The sequence below is a fragment of the Bos indicus genome, chromosome 11, assembly GCF_029378745.1.
Source record: "Bos indicus isolate NIAB-ARS_2022 breed Sahiwal x Tharparkar chromosome 11, NIAB-ARS_B.indTharparkar_mat_pri_1.0, whole genome shotgun sequence".
NCBI lineage: Eukaryota > Metazoa > Chordata > Mammalia > Artiodactyla > Bovidae > Bos > Bos indicus.
This window is the reverse complement of record NC_091770.1, coordinates 36,844,917-36,862,029: the sequence shown is the minus strand read 5'-3', so window position 1 is coordinate 36,862,029 and position 17,113 is coordinate 36,844,917.

The window sequence follows — 17,113 nt, the reverse complement described above, 5'->3', positions numbered from 1 at the left end:
CTCTAAAAGAGATACCTGCCCAGCATCTCTTTGTGCTATGTTCAGTCACTGAGCCATGTCTGACTCTTTGTGACTCCATGGACTGTATTTCGCCAGGCTCCTCTGTCTGTGGGGATTCTCCAAGCAAGAATACTAGGGTGGGTTGCCATGCCCTCCTCCAGGGGATCTTCCCAACTCAGGGATCGAACCTGGGTTTCCCACATTGCAGGCGGATTCTTTACCATCTGAGCCACCAGGGAAGCCCAAGAATACTGGAGTGGGTAGACTATCCCTTCTCCAGGGGATCTTCCTTACCTAGGAATCAAACTGGGGTCTCCTGCATTGCAGACGGATTCTTTACCAGCCAGAGACCAGGGTCTCTTTAGGCGTGTATAAATAAGACTTGCCCAAGATTACAGAGTGGTTGTTCTGGGACCAGATTCCAGATTTCCTGATTCCCATCCTGAAGTTGCCCCTGATAGATCATACTGTTCAGTGCTCTGTGTGTGTGTGTGTGTGTGTGTTGCTCCTCTAGGAGCATAAAATTCCCTGGATCCAAAGTGAACATGACAAAAGCCACTAGAGAGCTATGAAGCCCTGAGGAGAGTCCTTTGAAGAGGAAGATAACCAGGTTAAGGGAAATCTGGCAAGGCTTCATCAGGAAGGTAGTGTTCATGGTTGGGTCTGGAAGAATGGGTAGGATTTCAACAGATAGAACAAGGTTAAGAAGGACATTCCAGGTGAAGAGATCAGCAAGAGCAAAGACTTGGATGTGGGAAAGCATCAGGGGTAAGTTTGGGTATCCAAGAGCCACATATGTCTGGAATATGAAATATAATTAGAAGATAAAACTACTGTAGCTTGAATGAGATTATTGAGCACTTCAGTTCAGATCAGTCACTCAGCTGTGTCCAAATCTTTGCGACCCCATGGACTGCAGCACACCAGGTGTCTCTGTTTATCACCAACTCCTGGAGCTTGCTCAAACTCATGTCCATCGAGTCAGTGATGCCATACAACCATCTCATCCTCTGTTGTCCCCTTCCCCTCCTGTCTTCAATCTTTCCCAGCATCAGGGTCTTTTCCAATGACTCAGTTCTTCACATCAAGTGGCCAAAGTATTGGAGCTTCACCTTTAGCATCACTCCTTCCAATGAATATTCAGGACTGATTTCCTTTAGGATTGGCTGTTTGACCTCCTTGCAGTCCAAGGGACTCTCAAGAGTCTTCTCCAACACCACAGTTCAGAAGCATCAATTCTTTGGTGTTCAGCTTTCTTTATGGTCCAACTCTCAAATCCATACAGGACTACTGGAAAACCACAGCTTTGACTAGACAGACTTTTGTCGGCAAAGTAATGAGCGCCTTACACAAAGTATTATTCTGAGTGCTTTATCAGTGTGCTTTAATCTTCACAATGCTTTGAAGCAGTTACCATTATTAGCTCCATTTTCCAGGTGGGAACACTCAAGCAAAGACAGGGTAGGTAACTGGCCTTAAATCACAATTCATGCAGCTAGTAAGTTTACATTCTAGACAGTCTGGCTTTAAAAGAGTGATAATATTTCTTCCTGTTACTGGGAAATGAGACTGAACAAAAAAGTGGTTGTTTTAGAAAGGATATTGGAACACTTGTTGAAACACAGATTTATTCTATCATGAATTACAAAGAAAAGGAGGTAAATGTTTATTAAATATACACTATATCTTCAAAATATGACAGATCGATTTATTTTCTTTTTTAAATTAAATTTTAAATTAATTTAAAAAGAAAGATCTTAGGGAGCCAGCAATGCTACAGAAACACAGGATTAAAGGCTTACCTGGAGAAAGACCCTAGTACTGGCAGAGAGATTAGAGGGACTGTGAGTTTAAAGTCTGAGATCTAAAGAGAAAAGAGTAGACTAGCCAGTGGTTACCCTCCCAGGCCATGCTTGACCTCTGCTTGGGTTCATTCCAGGAAGAAAGAAAAGGGCAGGGAGGTAGGGGGCTTCTCAGCAAAGCTGGCTTCAGCTCTGGTCGTCTCACTGCTGCTGCTGCTAAGTCGCTTCAGTCGTGTCCGACTCTGTGCGACCCTAGAGATGGCAGCCCACCAGACTCCCCCATCCCTGGGATTCTCCAGGCAAGGACACTGGATTTGTCTCACTACCCACCCCGTTTAAGGAGTTCCAGATTAAGAGTGTAACAACATATGGCACCTAGTCTGTCAATCAGGAGAAGGGAACTCATTCCAGGTTCCCAGAAATCTACCTCAGATCTGAGAGTGTCCAGGGCTACAGTAGAGCTCCTCTGGCCAACCAGCAGTCACTTGGTCGGTCGTGTGACCTTGACCCCATTTCCAGGATGGGATTTAGCCAGAGGGAGTACAGGGATCCCAGCCCCAAGCCTTTTGAGGTTCTATTAGACAGACAAGGCAAGAGGGAAACCGGTGGGGGCAGCAACTCTGGCTGGACAGAGTGAAGGCTAGACACAAAGCAGAACCATGGTGTCTAGAGCATCTAGAATTGCTCCCCAGCCTGTCTCAGCTTAGCCTGGATCTCGTCTTCACCTGGATCTCGTCTGCTCCTGAGCTGTCCCTGTCATGGCAAGTCGATCTCTGGCCCCACCACCAAAGACCCAATGTGAGTCAGGCGGACAAAGTTCATTGGTTTGTTAACTGTAGTACAGTCAATCTGTCACCTCTTCTTCAGCAGGGGTTTCTCTATATATGTCAGCCCAGTTTGTCCCCAAGTTCACTCATCTTCCCATTTGGTTACAGGTTCACTCCTCTGCCTGAGTCACAGAAGGCTCTTGCTCCGGCGCCTTGACCACCCACTCCTCACTTCCCTCAGGTGTAACAACATCCCAGGTTTACTCAGCTGGATGGGTTCTTGAGCCTTTAACTGAGCAGTGAAGGTCAGCATCTCAGATCCTGAGAGACCAGCAAGGCCAGAGAGCAGGGCAGAAGGGCAGGCAGGAGGTTATTTATGTCTTCCACAGACTTGGAATCCTGTACTACTTGGACATCAGGGTGTCTGAAGGCAGCTGGTGCCGGCTCCACTGGGTGTCCACCAGCATGTTGGTCCCAGGTTCACTCCTTGGCACTGTGGTGGAGCCGAGGCCAGGTGGGCAGAGCTAGATTTATTCTCTACATAATTTAAATGGGAAAACTAGGACCCTAAGAGGGTCCATTCATGCTAAGTCGCTTCAGTCATGTCCGACTCTGACCCTCATGTGTTACCCATGGACTGTAGCCCACCAGGCTCCTCTGTCCATGGAATTCGCTGGGCAAGAATACTGGACTGGGTTGCCATGCCCTCCTCCAGGAGATCTTCCCGACCCAGGGTTCAAACCCGCGTCTCTTGTGTCTCCTGCCTTGAAGGTGGGTTCTTTACCACTAGTGCCACCTGGGAAGCCCCTGAGAGTGTGAATTATTCAAATTCTCAAAGTTGTCAAGGGGCAGAGAAAGCCTTTGAAGACCCCATGTACCAGCAAAAGCCAGTGCTCTTGCTCATCTAAACATAGCCCACAGAATGCTAGTCCAGGGCCTAGAGAGGAATGGGCTTCTGGGGTGAGCCTGGCTTGGGAAACGCTCAGATGATCCAAAACAGACCTTAATACAACTGCAGATTTTCTCAGATGTCAATACACTACCATACTTCATAAGGTATATGTCTCACATTTCTGAAGCTAATTTTATCATGATGTCCTCCTCTCCCACCACTCCCAAGCCCTTTGTTCAGATCACATTCAGTGGAAATGGCCCTGGGAGGTCACTGACTAGTTTGGGAAAGCCTACATAGAGCATCCCGAAGAAAGGAAGGAAAGGTGTGTTTCCTGATCACCTGGGTCTGTGGCCTCTCTTCGTAGATACACAACACTGAAATACAAAGGGCACTTGAATCTTACTTCCTGAGAACTGCACAGAAAAGACCTTATCTAAACTTCCACATCTCAGAAACCCAGTATGTTTGGGTTTTTGTTTTTGTCTTTGTTTAATTGTTTGCTTTAGGGATCAAAATGGAAAAACTTGATATGCTTTCTATGGTAGAAATCTCCCAATTCCTAGTCTAGTTTTTTCATACTCTAAGTAAATGTGTTTGGATGTCAGAAACCAAAAAATATATGTAGATCATGCTGGATTGGGTTATCCCTGTGAACTTAATTTCCAATTAGCTGGTGGTTTAATATGTAATCCACGGTTGCTCTCTTATCACTATAGTGATATGATAACATGTCCAAAAAAGAATACCTTCACCCTCTCCCTTCTGAAAATCCTCATAAAGTATAAAACTTACACATGGCATGACTGAACTAAGCAAAATTTTAGGCATTAAGAAAGGATTCTGTCAATCTTAAACACTGTGAAAATAATACTCTTTGACTGGCTACACATTCTACCTATCAAAGGACATTTTTGTAGGCAACTGTTAATACATTTGGTAAGTTGGGTGGAGTTTCCTTTTCAATTTTGGTAGTATTTTAAGAATTTGGGGAAGGATTGTTGGAATGACCAAAATGCTATTGATGGTGGTTTTATTACCCAATGTGCATGAATGCTAAATCGCTTCAGTCGTGTCTGACTCTTTGTGACCCTATGGACCATAGTCTGCCAGGCTCCTCAGTCCATGGGATTCTCCAGGCAAAAATACTGGAGTGAGTTGCCATTTCCTCCTCCAAGAGGATCTTCCCAACTGAGGGACTGAACCCACGTCTCTTATATCTCGTGAATTGGCAGGCAAGTTCTTCTACTACTAGCACAGCCTGGGAAGCCCTTGTTACCAATAAGCTGACCTAATTTTAAGAATAAAAAGGCTACTTAATAACATTTGTTCTTATTTTGACGGCTGGGGTGTGGGTTTCAAATTTTTGCAAAAACTTATAGAATCACTTGTAGTGTTATTTTGTAGTCTAGGGGATGTTTGAGAGTGATCAGTTTAGGTATAAGAACTGTGCATGTGTGCGTGCTTAGTCGCTCAGTCGTGTTCAACTCTTCACAACCCCGTGGACTGTAGACCGCCAGGCTCCTCTGTCCATGGGATTTTCCAGGCAAGGATATTGGAGCAGGTTGCCATTTCCTCCTCCAGGGGATCTTCCCGACTGAGGGATTGAACCCATGTCTCTTATGTCTCCTGCTTGGCAGGCAGATTCTTTATCACTGAGCCACCTAGTAAGCCCCACGACAGAACTGAGTGTTCTTTTTGTCTTATAAGAAATTTTTTGTAATAAGTAGTTTACTGCTGCTGCTGCTACTGCCACTAAAACTTAATTTTCACCACTCAAAGCTGTGAAGTCTAGGCTCCCTTTTTTATCAACTGCATTATTACTAGAAGGTGGGATGTTGAGGTTTATCATCAGTTCATTTTTTATCCTTAGCTTATATGAGAAAAGGAGCCCAAAGGAAAATTCAAATTAAAAAAATGTGTTCATTCATAATCTTTCTTAGGCCAAAGTGAATAGTATATAGTAAAGCAAATGCTGCTGCTACTGCTGCTGCTAAGTTGCTTCAGTCGTGTCCGACTCTGTGCGACCCCATAGACGGCAGCCAATCAGGCTCCCCCGTCCCTGGGATTCTCCAGGCAAGAACACTGGAGTGGGCTGCCATTTCCTTCTCCAGTGCATGAAAGTGAAAAGTGAAAGTCAAGTTGCTCAGTCGTGTCCGACTCTTCGCGACCCCATGGACTGCAGCCGACCAGGCTCCTCCGCCCGTGGGATTTTCCAGGCAAGAGTACTGGAGTGGGGTGCCATTGCCTTCTCTGAAGCAAATGCTAGTGAAGCAGATTGGAAAATGGAACAGGAACTGAGGATAATGCTAATTGCAACAGAATACAGATCCATCCCTAACCTAATTAATTACCACTATAAATATCTTTTTTCTCTTGGAAACCATATCAGATCAGATCAGTCGCTCAGTCGTGTCCGACTCTTTGCAACCCCATGAATCACAGCATGCCAGGCCTCCCTGTCTATCACCAACTCCCGGAGTTCACTCAGACTCACATCCATCGAGTCAGTGATGCCATCCAGCCATCCCATCCTCTGTCGTCCCGTTCTCCTCTTGCCCCCAATCCCTTCCAGCATCAGAGTCTTTTCCAATGAGTCAACTCTTTGCATGAGGTGGCCAAAGTACTGGGGTTTCAGCTTTAGCATCATTCCTTCCAAAGAAATCCCAGGGCTGATCTCCTTCAGAATGGACTGGTTGGATCTCCTTGCAGTCCAAGGGACTCTCAAGAGTCTTCTCCAACACCACAGTTCAAAAGCATCAATTCTTCGGCGCTCAGCCTTCTTCACAGTCCAACTCTCACATCCATACATGACCACAGGAAAAACGATAGCCCTGACCAGACGAACCTTTGTTGGCAAAATAATGTCTCTGCTTTTGAATATGCTATCTAGGTGGGTCATAACTTTCCTTCCAAGGAGTAAGCGTCTTTTAATTTCATGGCTGCAGTCACCATCTGCAGTGATTTTGGAGCCCAGAAAAATAAAGTCTGACACTGTTTCCACTGTTTCCCCATCTACTTCCCATGAAGTGATGGGACTGGATGACATGATCTTCATTTTCTGAATGTTGAGCTTTAAGCCAACTTTTTCACTCTCCACTTTCACTTTCATCAAGAGGCTTTGTAGTTCCTCTTCACTTTCTGCCATAAGGGTGGTGTCATCTGCATATCTGAGGTTATTGATATTTCTCCTGGCAATCTTGATTCCAGCTTGTGTTTCTTCCAGCCCAGCGTTTCTCATGATGTACTCTGCATATAAGTTAAATAAATAGGGTGACAATATACAGCCTTGACGTACTCCTTTTCCTATTTGGAACCAGTCTGTTGTTCCATGTCCAGTTCTAACTGTTGCTTCCTGACCTGCATACAAATTTCTGAAGAGGCAGATCAGGTGGTCTGGTATTCCCATCTCTTTCAGAATTTTCCACAGTTTATTGTGATCCACACAGTCAAAGTCTTTGTTCGTGACATTGTACAGGAGACAGGGATCAAGACCATCCCCATGGAAAAGAAATGCAAAAAAGCAAAATGGCTGTATGGGAGGCCTTACAAATAGCTGTGAAAAGAGGAGAAGTGAAAAGCAAAGGAGAAAAGGAAAGATATAAACATCTGAATGCAGAGTTCCAAAGAATAGCAAGAAGAGATAAGAAAGCCTTCTTCAGCAATCAATGCAAAGAATTAGAGGAAAACAACAGAATGGGAAAGACTAGGGATCTCTTCAAGAAAATCAGAGATACCAAAGGAACATTTCATGCAAAGATGGGCTCGATAAAGGACAGAAATGGTATGGACCTAACAGAAGCAGAAGATAGTAAGAAGAGATGGCAAGAATACACAGATGAACTGTACAAAAAAGATCTTCAGGACCCAGATAATCACGATGGTGTGATCACTGACCTAGAGCCAGACATCCTGGAATGTGAAGTCGAGTGGACCTTAGAAAGCATCACTACGAACAAAGCTAGTGGAGGTGATGGAATTCCAGTTGAGCTATTCCAAATCCTGAAAGATGATGCTGTGAAAGTGCTACACTCAATATGCCAGCAAATTTGGAAAACTCAGCAGTGGCCACAGGACTGGAAAAGGTCAGTTTTCATTCCAATCCCAAAGAAAGGCAATGCCAAAGAATGCTCAAACTACCACACAATTGCACTCATCTTACACGCTAGTAAAGTAATCCTCGAAATTCTCCAAGCCAGGCTTCAGCAATATGTGAACTGTGAACTTCCTGATGTTCAAGCTGGTTTTAGAAAAGGCAGAGGAACCAGAGATCAAATTGCCAACATCCACTGGATCATGGAAAAAGCAAGAGAGTTCCAGAAAAGCATCTATTTCTGCTTTATTGACTATACCAAAGCCTTTGACTGTGTGGAAACATATACATTGGAATGTTTCTCAAGTATAGGCTATTGGGATCCACAACCCAAGAAACATACCAGCCTAGTAAAAAAAAAAAAAATCCTCATTTTAGGAATCACAGGAATTGGAACTCTGTACAATTCTATTGATTTCTTGTTATGGAGGTGGGTAGGCAGTACTCTTGCCCGGAAAATCCCATGGATGGAGGAGCCTGGTGGGCTGCAGTCCATGGGGTCGCTAAGAGTCAGACATGACTGAGCGACTTCACTTTCACTTTTTACTTTCATGCATTGGAGAAGGAAATGGCAATACAGTCTAGTGTTCTTGCCTGGAGTATCTCAGGGATGGGGGAGCTTGGTGGGCTGCCGTCTATGGGGTCGCACAGAGTCGGACACGACTGAAGCGACTTAGCAGCAGCAGCAGGCTGTTTTCAAGATATTAGATGAAAGGAAAGTTGACATGTCATCCTGAATTGTAACCTTGACACCACCCTCCTGTGAGCTCAAACAAATGACTTTATCTCTTGTGCCTGTTTTTTTTTTTTTTCAATCTCCCGATTTCTCTTCTTCTTTTGTATCCAGAGGTACATGTCATCTGAAGCCTTCGCCACTTTGCATAGTAAATCAGGAACAAATCCAGGAGAGAGAATGAGACAGAGACCAGTACTTGGTTTCTGCATGAACTTTGTGCTAGGTTTGATGACCCTATGGTAATGAATAATATTTCATATACTGCCCTATGTCTTATCCATTTATACTTTTTCTCTTGACTCTTGGAAAACTGAAGTCTCTGTGGAACATTCCATGAATGATCATCAGCATTACATTCTACTAAAATAACTGAGACCTATTTATAAACCACAGGAAATTGTTCTTGCTCAGGATACAGTCTGAATAAGTAATTTAGAAAATGGAAAACAGTCAGTCATCCATATGTTTTCTTCATCTACTATTTTCCAAGCTGGCCCTGAGCGTTCCTATCCCTACACCTTTGCTCATGCTGTTCTCACAGCTTAGAATACCCTCCCCACTTTTCCTCCTCGTCTCCTTTAAGGGTCAGATGCCACTTTTGAGGGGGTACCTTTTTGACATGGCCCCTCACCTCCATAGCCCAGAGATCTCTTTCTTTTCTCTTGCACCTGTGATTCACTTCTAGACCCTCACACCTAGCACTTACGTGCTACCCTAGAGCGTTCTCTCCTTTTTGCCATTAGAGAAAATGGAAATTTCCAGAGAGAATATAAACTCTTGGAGGAGAGGTTTCCACATGAATAACTAAGATAGCATCTGGCACCGAGCTGAGAACATAGACGACACTTAGTGCTGTTGGTGTCAAGGGGTGCTTTTCAGGTGATCTAAAGCCAAATGAAAGAAAATCACAGAAACTCATTGTGCAAAACACACTCAGGTTGACCTACTGTGGTAGAAGTGGAGGTAAAGGTGGGTACTTTGGCATCCGGTCTGCTGGCTCCACTCTCCGCCTCCTCCAAGCAAGCTCTGGAGCATGCCTAGGGTGCAGCCTCCCTCTGCCTCCTGCCCTGTTGGTGCCTTCTGTTCTCAGGCTGCCATGCTGGAAACTTTGCCTTTCTTGGAAACCAAGCTTCCTCCATTCCATTCTCTCCAGGCTTATGCATGACTGTCTCTTGGCTGAGCTGTTAAAGCTCTTGAGTGTGTGCTGATGTTCCCTATCCTTCCCAAAGCAAGTGCATTCTCACAGAGTTTTTCTAAAAAGAACACCTTGGCTTGACTCACGGATCCCCAACCAGTTAGTTGGAAAACTCAGTGAGGCTGATCACGGGGCAATCCTTCTGGCTGCATTCCCCATTTCCTGCTGTCCCAGCAGATTCCAATAGGAATGCCTGCAGGATCAAAATTCTGGAATTCTTTTTGAGACAAATTTCTTGTCAACACTAACATACAATCTTCCCCATAAGCAAACATGTCCTTTCTCCTTCACACTCTCAGTTAATTGCCAGGAAACAGAGGAAACAAATATTCTGGTAGAACTTTTGATGGCATAAGACGCATCGCATTTAGAGCAGTAGGAACAGAATGGAGAGTGGCCGTACCATCCACCCTTTGATTCTGGCATCACTCTAACCCATCCCACCCCAGCGCCATGTGGACATCTCCAATACTGACAACCTTGGCTGCTTCCCATTGGGGCTTTCTGCTTCCATTCCTACTCCTCCTTTGATTTGATTATTGGAGCAGCAATGGGTTTATCCTTGAGTTTACATCATGCTGATCCCCTTTTCTGTGGGGATCCAGTTTTTGTTCCAGACCCTAATGCAGGCCCTGGTGCTTTTAACTATTGTTCACTGACCAGTGATTCTTCCAAGTCCACCTGATCCTGTTTCAAGACACCAGGCCCTGACAGTCACAGCTGGTGAGCCATGTATGCCAGATCAAACCTGGGACTGTTTTTCAAAAAACCTTGCCTGGCTCTGAACTGTCTGTCCTACAAGCCCACTTCCATTCAGTTCCAAACCCTTGAGGCAGCAAACCCAAGCTCAGTTGACTCCTGACTTGACTTTGTATATGTTCTTCCAGTTATTTGACTTGGACTTCCCTCTACAATTGTTAGCTTGGTCCACCTGTGTGCTCTCTGTGTCATCTAGAGACTTTTGCCTGACTCACGCCAGTACCTGCCCCCCTACAAGAAGTCACAGTTCCACCACCACCATTGTGGGACTCCTGGAGAGGATAAGCCAGTCAGGGAAATAATTTTATGGAGAGGAGCTTTTTGATTTTCTTTAATTCACCGTGTAGGTCAGGAGATTATTTCTCAGAAGGAAATATAAAATAGGGGATGTAAACCTGGAGTCTTGGTCTAGTCAAGAAGGAGGTACAAACATTTTAAAGAGAAAAAGTGATTTAATCTCTCTCCTATCATTCCGCCAGATGGAATGAAGTCCTCTGGGAATGTCGTGAGGGAAACATTTATCAGGAGGATAGTAAAGGACTTAGGATTATTTTGTTATCCACCTTCTGTAAGCAAGCACTTCTTTTTGCTTTTGTATTTTTTTTTTTTAATGGAGAAAAAAAAGTGTTGGGTGGAACTCCACGTGCTTTCTTATGTAATAAAAAAGTCAAGCAAAGGGCATGTCTTGGTTCGTCTTGGACTCGGCAGTCTGCCGACATTATCACAAGTGCTGGGAGGTGGAGGCTCTATGCGCTTTGGGGATTATCACGCAGTTTCTTTCTGAGTGTTAAGCCTCTTTCTATGCAGAAAGGGCCCATCACAGGATGGACCATTATGATCCTAGTCCCTTGTTGATGTTTCAGCAAGAGTTCAATAATTCTACAGGGTTTTATTTAAGTGTACTCAATTACGGCAAGATTTCCAAAACCAGTTTTCCTTCTGAGTATGGGTACCTCATAGCCCAAATGGGTCCCTTTTTTCCATCCTTAAAAACCATGAAAGTTGGCTATGTCATCTGAAAGACACCTTCTAGCTCTGAAATTCCCCAAGTGTTCGATCTCAGTAGTGTTCAACTTTCCAACCCCATGGACTGTAACCTGCCAGGCTCCTCTGTCCATGGGATTATCCCAGCAAGAAAACTGGAGTGGGTTGCCATTTCCTCCTACAGGAGGTCTTCCAGACTCAGGGATCAAACCTGCGTCTCCTGCAGCTCCTGCATTAGCAGACAGATTCTTTACCACTGAACAAATCCTAGCTGGCATGTAGGCACTAATTGGAAATCTGTAAACCAGTTAATATATTCTGGAATTGAATCTATTGGTATCCCTTGGAAGTAATAGTAATAATTAAAGTTTTAGCTCCAATAAGAAGTATCTTCCTCTCTTGCAAGATAATATATCCATGGGACCATCTGGCATTTACAGGCCACCAATACATTTCAGTTAAAGGGGCATCTCCTATACTAATATTTCCCAAAATATAATTCTAGAAATCCTATTCTTTCACTTGGATTCACCACAGCAATTGTGTCCTAAAAGGTCTTTTATAATATATTTTATGCATGCAGGATCCAATCAAAGATCACAAACTGCCCTTGGTTATTAGTTCTCTTTATTCTTAATCTAGAAACAGTTTCTTCCTATTTTTCAAAACACTGATAAATTTGAGGAGTCTGGCCTGGATGTCTTGTAGAATATTACATAATCTGAATTTACGGGATTGTCTCCTCAAGTTGAGATTCAGATTTAATATTTGGCAGAAAAATGACTTCAGTGATGTTCATACTGTTATTTTAAAAACTTTTTTATTTTACCTTTTAGATGAGATCAAATATTATAGAAATACATAAGGAGAAATGGAAGGTGCTACAAAATGCCACTCCTAGAAATAACCAGTATTTATATTTTAGTATATATGCCATTAGATTTCTTTCCTTTGGATATAACAAAAATGGAACCATTTCTATGTCATTTTTGTAACTTTCTCCTTTTACTGGTTGCCATATCTTAGAATACTTTCTGTGTTCTACGTATACCTCATTTTTTTTTTTTTTTTAGGGTTTGTTTCCAGCTTCTGGCTATAAGGAACTATGCTGCAATCATCATTCATGTATATTTGTGTACTTATGTGAGTGTTTCTGGTTACCTTCCTAGGAGTAAAATTTCTGGGTCAACTTTGATATTGCAAACTTGCCACCACACAAACATTACCCCAATCAATACTTTCACCAACAATGCATGAGAGTGATGGTTTCCTTACATCTTATCCTGGTATTACTACTCTTTTTAATCTTTGCTAATGGGAAGTAAAAATTGCTATCTCATCACCATTTGAATTTTTAAACTATGAGCGAAGTTGAGTAAATATTTTTACATGCTTATTTCCTGTTTTTGTTCCTTTCCCTGAACGATCTGTATATATCCTTTGCCTATTTCCCTACCGAACTGTTTTTTTTACTTATTGATGTCTAAGACTCATTTTTATACCAAGGAAATTAACCATTTGTTTTCTGTATGTATAAATAATTATTTTGTCCAGATAATTAGAATACTTCAGTAACATCCTATGAAATATGCTCCAAAGAATATGCCTAACTTAGGAAGACACCATGTTTAGATCCTTCTCTGTGAACTCTCCACATAGGGAAAAGAGCCTGAACAGCCATTTGATTTAAATCTCTAGTGTGAATAAAATAAATGTTATGTATTCATCTGAAGAAGGGAATGGTAACTCACTCCAGTATTCTTGCCTGAAGAATCCCATGGACAGAGGAGCCTGATGACCTAAGTCTGTGGGGTCACAAAGAATTGGACATGACTGAGTGACTAATATTTTCACTTTTCACTATGTATTTATACACATACATATATTATATGTATAATTGAAAGTGGGTAATGTTTTCTCTGTGGTCAGTTTCTGTCAAAAAAATAAACGACTTTAGATTCTTTAAAATCGTGCTGTGGTGGGTTATAAGGTAGAAGCAGAAATTGCTCTGAAGCTGGAAATAGGATGCAAGGAATTGAATCCAATGTCCACAGATGGACAAATCCCCTCTTTCCCCCTTCCCCCCACCCCCCCTGCAATGGCTGGGCATAGTTTGGAAACCATCACTATGGAAGGTCTCAGAAAGCTCTGATAAGATGAGCACCCTCTAGAAAAGAAAAAAAAAAGAAAAAGACAACATCTTCAGAAGGTAGACTCTGTCCATTTAATTTTCTGCTGGGTTTGGTTCTGGGGTGGCATTATAGCAGCCTGCAGATCTTGCTGTTAGGTGCACTGTAGGCCTAAGATTAATCTTTAGAAATCTTTCCAAACAGAAAGGACATGTGGACCAAAATTTTGTTGTTTTCGTTTTGTCTTTCCTATCCCAATCAAGTTGGAATCCTTTTCTCACAATTTGGATCATGTCATTGCATTTCCTGTGAATAAGATTGTTAGCTTCAGAGATGCCTATATTTGGGATAGTGAATTATGGTCAGCAGTTTTCACAATGTTCTCCCTAATCATCTCTCCCGGTCCACTGGAGGTGCTGGCTCTGTGCCCAGTACACAAATTAAAGGTTAGTTAACTGGATGCACTAGGCACATGGCCACCAGCTCCATTTAGGACACGTGATTCACTCTTACCTCTCCTAAGTGCTGCCTGCCCTTTTCTGCCCTAAAAGTAATGCAATTCTTTCTTGTTCAATACTATTGACTCCTCTATAGAAAGAAACAGAAAGGGGAAAATCTCCAACTTTGGATATCTCAGAGCTGGATTTGTCAGCAATCAGAAATACATTCAGTCTCCAACAGTAAAATATTTTCGTATGTCATCTAGAGGGAGTTAGAATATGTTACTTCAGAATTTGATTTCACACATGTAGGCAGTTCATGGGGTGGCAAAGAGTCGGACACGACTGAACAACTGAACTGAACTGAGGAGGTTCATGAGGGCAAAAGTAAGAAAACCACCCCCACCCCCAATACAGCCACAAAATAGGAAACAGAGAAATAAATACATACAGCCAAGGAATAGGAAATAAGGAAACAAACATACTTTCTGAGTGATAAACCATGAAATCAACACATAATGGCACTGGGCCGAGACAGTAAAATCTCTTTAAAGGGACAGAAGTCAATTATCTAGCCTATGCCTTTAAGGCTTGACTGCTGTCCACTCAAGCCTAAACACATATTCAAAGAAAAAAATGCACATTATTTGTAGAAGGAAATATGGAAATGTTACACAGCAGCCTTTTCGGTTGTTATATAATATGGATATATTAATTTTGTCTCAACACTGCTATTCTTCCCATCTGTCTTTTTCCCCACGGGAGACACTGAAATAAAAATATTTTCCCTTTAATTTTTTTTTAAGTGCTCTACTTGCTAACATAGCTTCAGGGCTGTAATTAAACACATTCATCTGACTCTGTTGGGATAGAGCCTCCAATACCTTCTCAGTTTAAGCTACAGCTGAAATATTTTGATAAGAAAAAAAAGGAAATTGCTTTACAAATAAACAAAGGTACATTCAGGATGGAATCAAAACTTTTCCTTCATGGGAAACAAACTAGCAATATCTCTGTGTTTTTGTTTTTTTTTTTTACAGAAAAGAGCTGGCATAATATATAGCTTATAGTACTATTGTTAAATTTACTCTAATTAGGTCTTATGGATGAAACATGCTAATGATCATATCCTTTGGTCGGACTTCTCACACTTGATCTTAGCCAAAAGGCCGAGAAGCGATGGTTGGACTTCTCAACAGCTGTTCAACAAATTAGGCTTCATAAAGAGAATGTTGAGAAAAATAATCCTGCTGCTTCACAGACACACCCACGACACACTCGTACAATGGTCTCCCCACACCCTGGCCTTACACACACTCTGTGGTATACAGCAGTCAACAATCAAATACATGTTGTTGTGATTGTGGCACAAGGACATCCGTCCTAGCTAGTACTCTTTGGGGGATCTTTATCTCTTAAAAACTTTTAATTGTCAGAGATTTTGAGACTGAATTTTGACAATCAGATTCAATGTTCTCCTATCACCTCACCAGTTAAAAGAAGGAGAAAAAAACACAAAAAACCCCAAATCGACTGCACTCCTCATCCTTGTGATTTGAGTGATTGTGCCATGATGACTTAATATGCTTTTCATACTTTGTGGAGCAATTTAAATAGCTCAGATGTTTAACTCTTGAAAAAGTGGTTACTAGTCATACATAGCAACTACTTCCTTTAAGAAATGTCACAAAGATGCTTATAATTTATTGCTGGACTCATTCAGCATAGCATGCAAATCAACTTACATATTTACATGCAGCTTCAAATTGGATCTTAAATACACTGCTCAAGCCAATGAAATCAGGTACTTCCATTGGCAATGCTTTACCTCTCTCTAACATTTTCCAAGCTATTCAAATAATCCCATTCCTATGATGTAGCAGTGCATGTATGTGGTCAGAACCATCCAGCACAATCAAAGGTGGTCTAGGCACCATTCCATGACTGTCCATAGAGCTCAAAGTTGTTGACCTAATGTGAAGCGAAGTTCAAAGCAAAGATCTTGCTGGAAACCATGGCCACTGGTCACAGCTTATAGGCCCTGGGGAATAGTTGTAATACTGCCCCCTAACCACAGTGATGTCAGTGATATTGTGGAGTGATCCCTAATATAATACCTGAAAGTTAAAATAAAAAAGCATCAAGACTGAATAAATGGATCCTGAGATGAGAAGGACTTTGGAATAGGCCTGTGGTTCCCCAGGACCACTAATGTGATAATAACCCTCTCTAACTGCTAACTGCTGTCTGAAATCTCCTTATTTCTTTGGCTTAGGGCATTCCTAAGTCTTTCTAAAATGAAAATACTTGAAATAGGTATAATACTGTACGCTGTACTGAGTTACTCATCTCTTAATATGAATAAAGAATAGCATGTTGCTGAGATAAGTGTACACAGAGCTCAAGGATATAGGAAGAACCTGCCTGCAATGAACATTTGGGCTCCTCCCGGTACCCCTTGTAAGTTTCATTCCCATGCAGAGCACCAGTGTCTGAGCTGCCTCTTGGGTCGATGATCCTTCACAAAGCTAAAGCAGAGTGAGCTGCCTGGGTCCTGAGCAAAAGAAAGAGCTGCTACTTCACAGCAGCAGTGTTGTGTAGGAGTAAGAAATGGGACTTGCAGGTGGGAGACACTTTTGTAGCTTACTCTAGCTTATAGCTTCTTCCTATACAATCAAGTCTCCTCCTCAGGAAGATTACCCCTCTCTAGATATTTACAAAACTAATATTTTAAGTTAATTCCCAAAGACAGCCTAGCCCTGAGTGCCTGCCAAAACAAGGTCTGAAGAAACTCTTCCATAGCGAGGAATGGTAATCTGTGGATTTCAGGAGAGGGGTCAATGTCCCACCCCATTCTTCACTCACTGCCACCACCGTGTCTCTGCCCAGAGACTTAAGATTTATTTTGCACCTTTTTGAGTGGATCTCAAAGCCCTTCACAGAGAAAAAGAAGGGTTATCCCAGGACAGGACTCAGTTTGTATTCATCAGATTACACTTGGCCAAAGTAACAGTCCCAGTTGGAGGCAAGAACAGGCTTCATGCTTCCTAAGTCTGGTAGGGATTTTGAAATCACAGGATGAGTCTGGAGTATGAGGCAAGTCTCAAAGTAACTAAAAACTGCGCCAGAGGCGTGTTTCACTATGACCTACAAACGGCATATGCTGTTTCCTTTAATCCCGTCATGGGCAGTGGATAATAATAACAGTAACAGCTAACATTTACATAGCATTTACTATGTACCAGACACTGTTCCAAGACTTTGGTATGCATCAACTGATAAACACCTATAAGACAGGTAGGAATAGTACCGTCCC